A 13,434-nucleotide genomic window follows, 5' to 3' on the forward strand; every position below is an offset into this window, starting at 1 on the left:
GTCCAATATTGACTGCTTTATCCTGGGTTCATGGGTTGAATATTTCCCATCCTAACTTTAGTGAGACTGCCCATGGTTGCATTTATTTTTCAGTATACTTCAGTATTTCTGGTTGTTTTTAGCTTCTGCAGTAGGGTTAGTAGTACAACTGCTTCCGCAGCCTTCTTACTTACTGAAGGCTGCTTTTGCTGACTAGCTCTGTGGGCTTTTAAAATGTTGAATATTTAATGATACCCTCACAACTTTCGAACTGAACCTTTTTGACCAAAGAAAGTCTTTGGCAGAAGTGAGATGTTAAGAACTGCAGATGCTGAAGCCAGAGTTATCACAGTGTGGAACTCGAGGAATACAGCAGGGAAGGCAGCATCAGAGGAGCAGGAAAGTTGACCTTTCAGGTCAGGACCCTTCTTCAATTCTGAAGAACAGTCCCGACCTGAAATGTCAAATTTCCTGCTCCTCTGATGCTGCCTGGTCTGCTGTGCTCCTCCAGCTCCACACTTTGGCAGAAGTGAGTCCGTTTTATGTTGAACAAAATAGACTTATCAAATATTATTCAATAGGTATTTATATTACAACGGAGTTAAGTGACAGTCTCTTGTGGGACCTCTGGTTAGACTGAAGAGTAATTACACTTCACTGTTCAGTTACATGGAACTTAGCACTGGGATAACATCTTACTGACTGGTTAGCTGCTCCTCGGGCAAGTTCTTCACTTCCTGTTGAGTGGAACTTACTATTGTTTATAAGTGAAAAAGAGACCTTCTTCAAATAATGCCATGGGATCCACTAAAGCCACCTGAAGAAACTGAGACAGCGTTGTTTAATTATTACCTGAAAGTAAGGTGAGTATGACTGCCCTTGAATTCAAGGCCATATTTGACATCAAGGAGCCCTGGCAAAAGTGGAATCAATGGGAATCAGGAGGCAAACTCTCCGCTGGTTGCAGTTATACCTGGCACATAGGAAGATGGTTGTGGTTGTTGAAGGTCTATCATCTTAGCTTCAGAACATCTATGCAAGAGTTCCTCAGGCAGTATCCTTGGCCCAACCATTTTTAGCTGCTTCATTAATGACCTTACCCCACCACCCCCATCATAAAGTCAGAAGTAGGGATGTTTGCTGATGATTGCACGATGTTCAGCTCCATTCAAGATGCTTCTGATACTGGAGCAGACCATGTTCAAATGTGACAAGATCTGAACAATATCCAGGCTTGGGCTGAAAAGTGGCAAGTGACATTCATGCCACACAAATGCCAGGCAATGGCCATTCACCGATAAGAGACAATCCAACCCTCAACTCTTCGAAATTCAATTCTGCTACCATCATTGAACCCTCCAATATCTATGTCATTGTGGTTACCATTGACAAGCAGCTCACCTGGACTTGTCATATAAGCACATAAGCTACAATAGCAGCTCAGAGGTGAGGAATACTGTGGCGTGTAGCTTACTTCCTTACTCCTCAAAGCCTGGCCACCATCCTCAAGGCACAAGTCAAGAGTGTGATGAAATACTACCCACTTGCCCGGATGAGAGCAACTCCAACAGCACTCAAGAAGCTTGACATCATCCAGGATAACGCAGCCCGCTTGATTGACACAAGATCCACAAACGTCCATTCCATCCTGCACTGCTGCTCAGTAGCAGCACTGTATACTATCTACAAGATGCACTGCAAAAATGCACCAAAGATCCTTATACAGCACTTTCCAAACCCATGACCACTTCCATCTAGAAGGACAAGGGCAGCAGATGCATGGGAACACCACCTGCAAGTACACTTCCAAGCTACTCTGCGTCCTGACTTAGAAATATATCAACATTCCTTCAGTATCACTGAGTCAAAATCCTGGAATTCTTTCCACAGTGGCATTATGGAGCAACCTACAGCACGTGGATTGCAGTGGTTCAAGAAAGCAGCTCACCACTACATTCTCAAGGGCAACTAAGGACGGACAATAAAATACCGGCCAGCCAGCTTTGCCCACATCCTATGAGTAAATACAAAAAAAACAGCTCTAATGCAGCAGTATTGCAGCACAGGAATTATTTGCCTGGATTACAGGCCCAAGTTCTGGAATGGAGCTATGGCTTCCTGTTTTTCTTTGAAACAGCGTCATAGGATTTTGTACGTCCACCCAAAGCAAGTGAACAGCTCACACAGCACTTTCCAGCAGTATTACTCCCAGCTATTTTCTCTTGACACAGGCTGATCCTACTGACTGTTCTATAAAATATTTTGTAGGAATTTATTGTTCACTGAATATTTTTAAGCAATTCAGCTTTAACTCCAAAAACAAAATCTTTCTAAATGATCATTACTACAAGCTTTTTAAGCTTTGGTAGGTCCACCTTCTACTATAATTCTATATGTAAATATTGGCAATGTTCGGAACTATCATTGGATTTAGATGTTCTGATACGCTGAAGCTTAGCATTTTAATCACCTTACCTTCATCGCTGTTAACATGTTAAAGTAACATGACACGAACAATTTAAGTGCTTTAGACTTCAAGGTGTATCAACTGTAGTTAACCCATTTTCTACTGAAATGTTAACTCCAAAAAACAGAAAAAAACATGAACCATGAAACTAAGACATGCAGCACACCTTTTGTTATAAGACCCAGATGCAAGGTCAATATGAGGGAAGGTGTTGCAGAAGGACAGGCAAACAAGGAGGATGAATGGGATTAGGCAAGCTGGTTGAATGGAGCATGGAAAATAGCAAACATGGGGGTGCCAGGCTTGGGAAGAGGGTGGTTTTTGATCAAAAGAAGACTCAAAAAGGAGGCACACTCCCTTTCCGATTTGAGGGCTCAGCACTATTACCTGGCAGATTTCTGTTTCTGTGATTTGCCTCATCACCTCTGCCCATCAGGTTACAACAGATCTGAGAAGTGCTAATTAATGGTCACAAGCACCTCAATTGGAAAAAGGATGCAGGCATATCCCCTGCTGCTCATATAGCCAGGACAAGGCCAGCAGAGGAAAAGGAGCAATCGGGGAAGGCATCACTGCCTACCAGCCTTGGAGTGTAATATTAATCCCGTATATTCCACTCCTAGGTTACAAATGAAGCAAACCAAATTATTCGACAGTAATGATAAGGTGCAAATTGCATTATTGATTTTGAAGATTCATTAGTTGAAGCATTGAAAATTTATACTTTGTTCTTTGTATTTCCTGACATTTTCGGTTTGTGTTGCTATAGATATTTTGCTACTGCATTCTTGCATCGAGGCTTTTCTTGCTATGAGGTTTACCAGCGATCAAGACTGGGAATCCAAAGTGGTAATTATTTTGATGAATATGGTAGTTCGGTGTTTGGAAATAACCCGAATTTGCCTGGACAGCTTTGCTAATGGGAGTTAGGCTAAGGACTTCAAAAGGCTTTAAATCTAATCTCCAAACAAATTCCTAACAGTGTATGGAACTTCAACTAAATGAGTACAGCTTATTGTAATCCTAAAAGAGGAAGTACCATCAATATTTTCTACTAAAATTCCGTATGCAGTTTGGAATTCAAATTGAGATGCTTCAGACCACACAGCATTTCCAATTATCATTACATGGAGCTTAGGACTCCGTACAAATAAATTCCTATTAGCTAATTGGGTTTTTGCCCTTTTCTACGTGCAATTTTCATTCTTGCATTGCTCATGTGTAAAGAAAATTATATTTGAGAGTCAGCATTGACTAACCATATTGTTTTGAATCATAATATTTACCTAAAACTATACAATAACTTGTTATCCTCTGCATTCCGGTTTGTAACAGAAGGTATATCAGAATGTTCATTAAACACAACTACAGAATGAATTTATTCTAAGAAAACTGAACAGACCAAGATTGATGACTTAAAAATGATTTTAGGTATTGTTATTTATTTTAAAATAGTATTTATTAAGCTTTTTGTAGTAAATGATGCAGGCAGAAACCATTTCTTGTGGAGTATAATGTGTGAAAATTATAGTTTAGAATAACTAAGCCAGTACACAAGATGGTAACAAGCAAGAAACAAATATTCACCTTCTATTTTCTGCCCAATAGCAGAACTAACTCAAAATACCAAGATTTTCACCATGATTAGAACAAGGAGGCAGATCTATCCAAGCCAAAATGGGGATTGAGGCCAGAGATGTTGGTGCCAATCTGATCCATGTCATCCATCCAGCCAACTGAACATGGCACTCACAAAGCATCCAAGTTTCTATAGAAACAAAACAAAAATTGCTGAAAATGCTCAGCAGCTCTGGCGGCATTTCTGGAGACAAATCAGAGTTAATATTTCGGATGGGGTGACCCCTACTCAAAACCGAGCAAGGGTCACTGGACCTGAAATGTTAACATCGATTTCTCTCTGCAGATGCTGCCTGACCTGCTGAGCTTTTCCAGCAATTTCTGTTTTTGTTCCTGATATACAGCATCTGCAGTGCTTTCAGTCTTTACTTGCTGTAGTAACACCCATTTTTCATATATTCAACGTTTTTGAGAAGATTTGCAGCTCAGCTTGTTGATGTGGTTTTTTACTTGCTTGCCAAGCTGTTAAGTTTGTTTGCAAACTTATCATCACCATACTAGGTAACATCATCAGTGCGTCTCCGGTGAAGCGTCAGTGTTCTGTCCCATTTGTTATTTATATGTTTCAGTTTGCGGGGGTGGCCAGTATCACTTCTGGATTTGCTTCTTAGTATTTGGTATATGGGGTCCAGCTCTACATGTTTGTTAATGGAGTTTCAGTTTGAGTGCCAGGCCTCCAGAAAGTCTCGCACTTGTCTTTGATTGACTTGTCCCAGGGTGGCTACGTTGTCCCAGTCGAATCGGTGTCCCTCTTTATGCATGTGTATTGGAATGAGCTGTAGTTTGTCATGTCTCTTGGTAGCTAGTTGGTATTCATGCATACTAATGACCTGTTTCCTTCTGGTAAAGAACATTTGCTCTGTTAATTGTAGTTGACGAATCCTTTATTCTCATCAGTAGCTGTCATAGTGTAGCTGTTGGTTTGTGGGCAACCTTGGTTCTGAGGGGACGGAGTAATCTGGTGGGCATTTCAGATATGCGAACTATCACTCATTTCAATACACATGGATAAAGAGGGACACCAATTTGAATGGGACAACATAGCCACCCTGGGACAAGCCAATCAAACACGTGCGAGAATTCCTGGAGACCTGGCACTCAAACCGGAACTCCATTAACAAACATGTAGGGCTGGACCCCATGTACCAACTACTAAGAAACAAATGCAGAAGTGATACCACCCACCCCAACAAACTGAGACACATAAACAACAAACAGGATAGAACTTCAACAATTCACTGGAGACGCACTAATGATATTACCTACTGTGGTGATGAAATGTTTACAAACAAACTTACCAGCTCGGCGAGCAAGTCCCCAGCCGCATTTTACACACATATTGTATCGTGGAGGTAGGTGACATAGACTCTAACTGGTAACGGTAGAGGCACCAATTTTGTTCCTAGACACATAGTTGGCCAGGAATCTCTCCAACAGTACTGCCTGCCATTAGTCTATGTAGGAAGAATTTCAAAGTTGATACTCAGCCACTTGGGTCACCTGTTGAAAGCACCTACCTCGGCAATGAATTCCTGGTTTGGGATTTGAACTGAGAGTTCTTGGCTTGAGGGCAGAGATGTTACTACAAGATTTCCAAAATAATTCATGAAGTTGTATAAAAGTGATAAAGGGAGCATCAGAAACAATAAGTGTCATAAGAATGCAGGATGAAAAATGATGGAACTGTGTGGCAATTGTCAGCTCTTCAAAAAGGTGTCTTGTAATTCATATTATCAAGATAATGGGCTGTGTGTATTTCAGGCTCTGGCGTCTTTGCACTATTAAATAATCACAATAAGAGCTTCACTGTAACATGCAGACTCTACCTGAAGGATAGAGCACATGGTGTGCAGGATCTTTTTATAAGATACCCAAATTAGCACTCAGCTTTTAACACTCGGGGAATGAATACAAATGACCCTGCTAAATTGGCTATTGAGCTTTAACATATAATGCATTGTCTTACTCTGCTAATGTGGAACTAAATCATTGTAAGATCACAGAGTTAAATGTTTTAGGGAGATTGTGGGTCATTCAAAGTTTAATTAATGTTTTGTCAGGAAATGTGAGCTGTTTTATCCTCCTTACATCAAATGGAAGGATGTAAATGTATTGTTGGTGTTTCACATGAGATATGTTAGGTTGATGCCTGGAATGACTGTGTTGTTTTATAAGACAAGATTGAGCAGGCTGCTTCCACTGGAATTTAGAAAGGTGAGGGGTGACTTGATTGAAACGTTTAAAATTCTAAATAGACTGACAAGGTGGATTTGGAAAAGATGCCTTCCTTGTGGATTGAATTCAGAACTAGAGATATTGTTTAAAATTAAGAGTGGCCGTTTTAGGACAGAGATTAGGCATTTATTTTGGGTCTTGTGAAGTTGTGGAACTCTCTGCCTCAGTAGGTGGTACAGGCAGGTCGCTGAACATTTTTAAGGCAATGGTACATTGATTCTGCTAGGCAAGGGAATTAAAAGGTTACTGGGAGTAAACAGTAATGCAGAACATAAAACACAACCAGAACTGTTATGATCATCTTGAGTGGTAGAGTGTGTTTGAGTTTGGGGAGTGGGAGTTGGCAGGCTGGGTTGGGAATTGGGCTGGGTGACATGAGAAGAGTGGGAGAAATTGGCCAATTCACAAGGTGGGAGAGGAGTCTACATGGGGACCTGCCACAACCTTTAAAGTTTAAAAATTAAGTTTAAAACATAAAACAGACACCAGGGTCTCCGAAGTCTGGCTTAGGTGAAGGCAGGTGGTCATTTAAATGGCCAACTGCCTCCAGGAACCATGAATGTATGAATTCTCTGCCCCCAATTATACACCTCTCCTCTCTTTTCCACTTTGATGGCACTTGGGATTCCAAAGTTCCTCCAGTATTTCTGCTGCAAATGACACGTGCTCAATCAACGCAAAAAACTAGGCCTCTCTCTTTGTGGCCAAGGATTTTTAATCAGACAGCCCGTAAGTCTAAGCCTGCCCCATGGCAAAGCCAACTGCTATGTGTTTTGGTTTCAGGTGTTAAACCTGGCATGTGAATTTCAGTAGCACTTGTTCTTTGCCCCCTGCCATGGTAATCAGGTAATACTGGCTTATTGCCAGGGTAGGGATCACCTACTCCCATTTGTTTTTACTTTGAATTACAAGAGGCAGTTTAAAACATAACCATTTCAGAAAAAGATTGCATTCTTTAAAACAGAAATTCTTTACCTTTGCCACAATCTCTTAGAATTAAACAGTGTGCTCTTGTCTTCCAAAACTGCTTGATTAACTTCAAGCCTCTGAGCTACATGGAACAGTAATCATATTGTTTTATCAGCACGGTAACAATCGATGTCCCGTAGGCTAAAGGAACAATAGTTCAGTTGTTCTGAACTATGTAGGATCGACTTAAAATTTTTGAAATTGAAAAGGACTAGAGTGCTCAATCTGAGTATCTCACTGTCGCAATGCAAAAGAGTCAATACCCAATTCAAAGAATGAGATATTTTACTTAATATATGTGGAGAAAAATGGAGATATGATTTTGTGCCTTAAGAGCACCTCATTAGCCTCCCACATTTGTCCTGTCATTCCACTAATTGGAAACACAGTAGGCTTCATGTGGGTAAATAAGGTTAGAAGTTTGAAGCATGTCAATGACTCCTGCTGGCTGATTTCCATCTTTGCAATGATCTTGCAATCATTGCATGTGCAGGCTGGGAAACCAATTTATGGCCTCCTCTATCATTAGGCTAAGCTGGACAGAAGATTGAACTATGCCCGCGCCTGGGAGAAAACACCTCCTCACATCATGCTTCGCTGCAATGATATAATTTCCTCCCACATGGAAAATGGATGTTACAATCAAATGATGAAAGTCACTGACATCTTTCACTGATAAGCAGGAGTGAAAGTAGTTTTAACTTGCTGTCATTTTCAGTAAAACTAGGAGTGGGCAGTAGAAATTCTAAAAAGGAACAAACTTCTGAGAGAACATATGTAACACTCTATTTGGCTGCCAAATCATTAAGAATTTTACATCTCTGGAATTAACACTAACAAGAATACATATGTCCACCGCTTCTAGCCACCACTCTTGACAGTTGAAATAAATCTCTCCATGTGATTCAACACTGCTTCTTACAATTCAGTATTTAATGAGGAAAAGTACTACCTTTCTGCTACCAATGTGTTAGGATTCTCACAGTAGCTCCCTCAGTCAATCCTCAGTTGTGCCACTATTCACCCTGACATCCCATTTCAGAGAATGTAATTTAGCCAGCATTCATGAGCTCACAAATTAATATTGACAGCATTAGTGGGCAAAAGGTTAATGCAACTGAATGATATTCTTCTAGGTACTTAAATTAGCAAATGCTAACTCATTTATTTTAAACCAGTTAAATGTTATCCATGTCTCCTGAATCACTGGACAGAAGAATGTACTAGAAATGGATCTCCCTTTTGTCAGCAGAGATTGCCGATGTTCCAAATTCTGATCTTCTCATTAATTTCTGATATTGACTTCATGTAATGAGATCACCGAAATGCTTATTGATTTATTGGAAATCATTTGGAATCACAAACTGTATATGTTGGCAAGAAATGAGTCACAAACCCAAAACCATTAAGGTCTACATTATGCTTTATTTCTTGAATATATGGAGAACCCCTTATTCCTTAATTTAACCAATATCAGCCTGTTTTCCTTAAAGTATTTTCACCTCTCTCTCTCTCTCTCGTTCCAAATAAATCTGTCATTCTGGACTAAATCTTAGCAGAAAACCAGTGAGCCACTGTTAGATGAAGACTGTTACAGTGAGTTGCTATATATAATCGGCACAAGTTAACATTTCTTTCACACCCAACTATCAATCTGTCCTGATGAATGTATAGACTGAAATCTCAATATTTCCTTTTCCTTACAGATGTGTCCTAACATGTTCAGCATTTCCAGCATTTTATGCTTTTGTATCAATCTGAGGTGTCAATGATTTCAGAATTCAGCATCAATACAGTAAAAAAAATTGCTCCCAAGATTTTCATCAACAGTTGTTGCATATGACTCCAAAGGATACTGAACAGCACTAATTACATGGAGCAGATGAACATCGCAGCCTGCAACTGTTCCTACTGAGTTTCAATGGTAGGAAAGGGAATATTTTACATTGAATATTGACCCAGATACAAATAGACATTGTACAGTGATCAAATTCACAGATGGTAGAAAGCCAGGGGAGCAGCAGGTCAGAAAAAAAGCAGCCAAAGAACTACAATAGGACACTGATAACACATTCAAAAGGTACAATTTTCACAGATGAATATCAACATTAATAAATATAAAAAAAGGCCTTGCATATTCGAATAAAATAGATAGAAATACTTAATATATGGTATTGAGTTAGCAAGAGGTGAAGCTAAAAGAGGTATAAATGTGGTAGACACTTATTTCTGACCATGCTCATGGGACCTGTTTTTGCTTTTTGTTAGAAATCATTCTTTCTGTTAGTGAAGAAAGTTAGCAAGCTTCTAAAAAATTAAAAACAAAAACAATTTATACAATCTGGCAACAGGTTTACTGTGAAGATAAATGTGTCCATAGGTATGTTATGAACCATAGCACCTGATTTTAACTTAGTTCAATATTTTTACCATCCTAACCAGAATTTGGCTGTTAACATTACTGGTACAGCCAAGTTGCCTTGTTGGAGCACCACCTTTGGACAAAACTGCAAGGTAGCATATCAATTCTAAAAGATGAGTAAGACAATTATGCTTAAATGAACTCATTAAGGGCCAGTTGATTTTCCTCCTTTTGGACAACTGGTGGACAAATTCATACAGATGGACAGTGTGTCAGTTTGTTGGCACCAACATACTCCAAGGCCGTTTTCCTAAAAATGGGATCAGAGTGGAGTTTGTGTGTGTGTGTGTGTGTGTGTGTGTGTGTGTGTGTGTGTGTGTGTGTGTGTGTGTGTGTGTGTGTGTGTGTGTGTGTGTGTGTGCGCGCGCGCGCGCGTGTGTGTGCGCGCAATGTTCACTTCCATTGTGATGGCTCAACCATTTTCCAATTTGAATTTTATAAAGTTGCTGAGAAAGCACTTCAATATATGAATAAAAACTGAAAGAACTGCAGATGCTGGAAATCAAGAACAAAAACAAAGTTGCTGGAAAAGCTCAGCAGGTCTGGCAGCATCTGTGAAGAAAAAAATAGAGTTAACATTTCGGGTACAGTGACCATTCCTCAGAACTCTGGGTCACCAGTCCCGAAACGTTAACTCTGTTTTTTCCTTCACAGTTGATGCCAGACCTGCTGAGCTTTTCCAGCAACTTTGTTTTTGTCACTTCAATACATGGCTGTCTTCTTTCTTCCATGAATTTTCCATTTGAGCTGTCCTTGATTGAATGACAACTAGCCTCCAGCCACTAATTGGCTACATCAGGGAAAAGCATTCTCAGGTGACTGTCCCCTAATCTGTGGAGAGTTGAGACCTGAAAGCTCATGTCAGGTGACATAAAGGATATTGTGACTAAAATTAGGCAGGAGAAAGGATTAAAATAAATGGACCGGAAGGCAACAAATCGGACTATACATCAAATAGAACCAGGTAGACAGAGGTGACAGAAACAGTAAATACCAAATCTGAAAAGTTTAATTAATGACAAAAAAGTGTCATTGCATTCGAAAAAGCTGCAATTAGCCATTGACATATATTTAATTGACAATACTTAGTTTAAAATTTAATTCTCACACAATAATCCCTCTAATGTTTCTTGCTGTTGTGCAGACCTACGCAGACCATGTGGGACAGCGGGTCCTGGAGGTGGAAGCCGTACACTGACTTACTGATTGATGTGCTCAGAATTTCCCAAGCATGGCCGTGCATCTTCGAGCGTATGTTGCCTATAAATCTAAGAGCATTCACCATGTACTAAATTATTTATAATCTCTGTTGTATATGGAATTGTTTAATAAAGAGTTGCAGTGCCTGTATACCCATTGTAGCTTTATTGCTGCACTAGGAATTCTATAACAGGACTGATGAGAATTTTTCAAATAGTTGTTGTTTTGACATAAAGTGCTTTTGTAAGGGACCAAAGTAAAATAACATATCCCTATCTAATAGCACAGAATAAATAATGCAAATTCACGTTTAAGATCACATCATCAGCCTTTACCCATTGCTATCCCTGCTTGATATTCACATGAGCTAAATTGTTAGGGTGTAAATGTCAGAGTTTAGGAATTGAATATGTTAACCTTGTCAAACCCGCTGATTTGTATAGCTGAGGTTAGACAAATGTACTGTAGAACCTTTCTCAATTGTAGCAGAGTTTAGGGCAGAGTTTGAAGGTGGTATTCAATTTGCATGCATTCTATAAATACAAGATTCTGGTCAATACCATTGACAACGGCCATGTTTATAGGAAAATAAGAATGATACAATTTAAAAATTTAGCATTCTACTAGCCTGGTCGTTGCACTATCTTCTAATGTGGTTCTTGATGAATCAAAGCAATCAATTACTATCTATCAATGTACAACAAACTCAGGCTTGACACAAGAAAACATCTAGTGGAACCATGGATCCAGACTCTCTCGATCCTTTCAACCATCCCACACTTCCCAGATGTCACACTTCAAATTAATCATTAAATGTATTCTGAAATATGCATTTTTGAAAATCTATCAACTGAATGAATCAGTTTGAACCATCCAACTGCCTCCCTAATGTGTCTATTCTACAGACCAATCACTCACTTAAACATTGTTCCCACAGATTAGTTTGATTCAAACCCCATTCAAGGGCACGTTGGATCCTCTGGTCCTATTGTTTTGAATGAGATTTCTTGTTTACACTGTTCCTTGCAGACTCAAAAATAGTGATCATACTGTCTCTCAACCATCTTTCTTCCAGTGAGAAGATTCACAGTTTACATAGTAATCGATCTCCATAACCATTCTGGTTTCTTTCCATTGCAATAATCATGGTTGTTCTCTATAACAGTCTTTTAACAGATGCAATGCCCAATTACGACTTTGACCAGAATTGCACACAGAATACTGACACAGAATTGACTTCTGACAGGTAAGGCATCGTCACAAATTCTGCTCAATACTGACCTTTCAATACGTTTCACATCTACCTGTTTTACTCACTGCCACCTTTGGAGTACATCCTACAAGATAGCATTATATCTCAAAAAAAAGCAAATTTCAGCTTTTTTTTATTAATTATGATTAGTTGTATGTCAAACATCCAAAAACTTTAAAGCAAATCAAACTTTTGATGAAAGCTGATGACAGGAAACTTAGCAGCAACATAATTGAACACAAATTTTTCATGAAGTCATGTTTCAGTTTGTTAGATATCTTGTCATTGCATTATGTCCAAAGTTGAGATAAAAGAGATCTGCAGCAGCAAAACTAATCTCTAATTGCAAATAACAAGGTGTAGAGCTGGATGAACATGATTTCTGAAGAAGGGTCCAGACCTGAAACATCAGCTTTCCTGCTCCTCTGATGCTGCTTGGCCTCCTGTGTTCATCCAGCTCTACACCTTGTTATCTCAGATTCTCCAGCATCAGCAGTTCCAACTATCTCCAATTGCAATGATGTTATTTTGTACAGCATCATAAATGCTGTCAGCAAGAATCCAGATAAATTGACAATAGTTTTGCATGGACCTGGCAAAGGCTTTAAGTGCAAAAGCTCTCGTCTATGAACTGTATTTTACCACAGGGTGAATGGGTGAATCCTACCAGAAACCAGCGAATTGCTAGTTTAATTAGAATATTTCTCCCTGTAATGCCTGGTGGGTTTTCTCACATGCTTGTGCCAAACTCACCTCACTAACTAGGAACTCTACCTCTCTTATGTGATGCTAGCTGGATTCTATCACTCACTGTAGGTAGGCGTCATTGCTAGCCTGGAATCTGTGGCACCAGTGCCATTGTTGAAGCCCAGCTGTACATCCAGACAAGTTTTCACAATTCAGAGTTGCTTTTCACTGTCAATGTGTTGGCATAGAAACTAGTAACCAATGCCTCTCATGGCATAGAAATAAGACTGATATTCCCTTGCACATACTACACATTCCTACCCCAATCGCTGTTTAAGCTCCAGACCACACAGCTCACTTTTCCTTACTCACTTTACATCTTACAACTCTGTGTCAGTGCCACTCTTACCTCAGTGCTGATTGTAGCCAGCATCTTAATATTCAAGTGGAACTATGATATTCAGAGAAGAGTTGAAACAGTTCAAAATAATTACTGCTATTCACTAACATCACCAACATGAACAGAATTCAGACAAACAAGCTGCATTCACCTCTCAGAACAGGAACAAACTACTTATAAGCTAA

The 13,434-nt window shown here is 39.5% G+C and overlaps 1 protein-coding gene across 1 annotated transcript in view; it reads right to left on the reverse strand.

Moving 5' to 3' along the window:
- negr1 (neuronal growth regulator 1) overlaps positions 1-13,434 on the reverse strand; it is a 470,416-nt gene that overhangs the window by 34,947 nt on the left and 422,035 nt on the right. The window lies entirely within an intron of this gene.

This window comes from Stegostoma tigrinum, chromosome 8 (genome assembly GCF_030684315.1).
Source record: "Stegostoma tigrinum isolate sSteTig4 chromosome 8, sSteTig4.hap1, whole genome shotgun sequence".
Classification (NCBI taxonomy): Eukaryota; Metazoa; Chordata; class Chondrichthyes; order Orectolobiformes; family Stegostomatidae; genus Stegostoma; species Stegostoma tigrinum.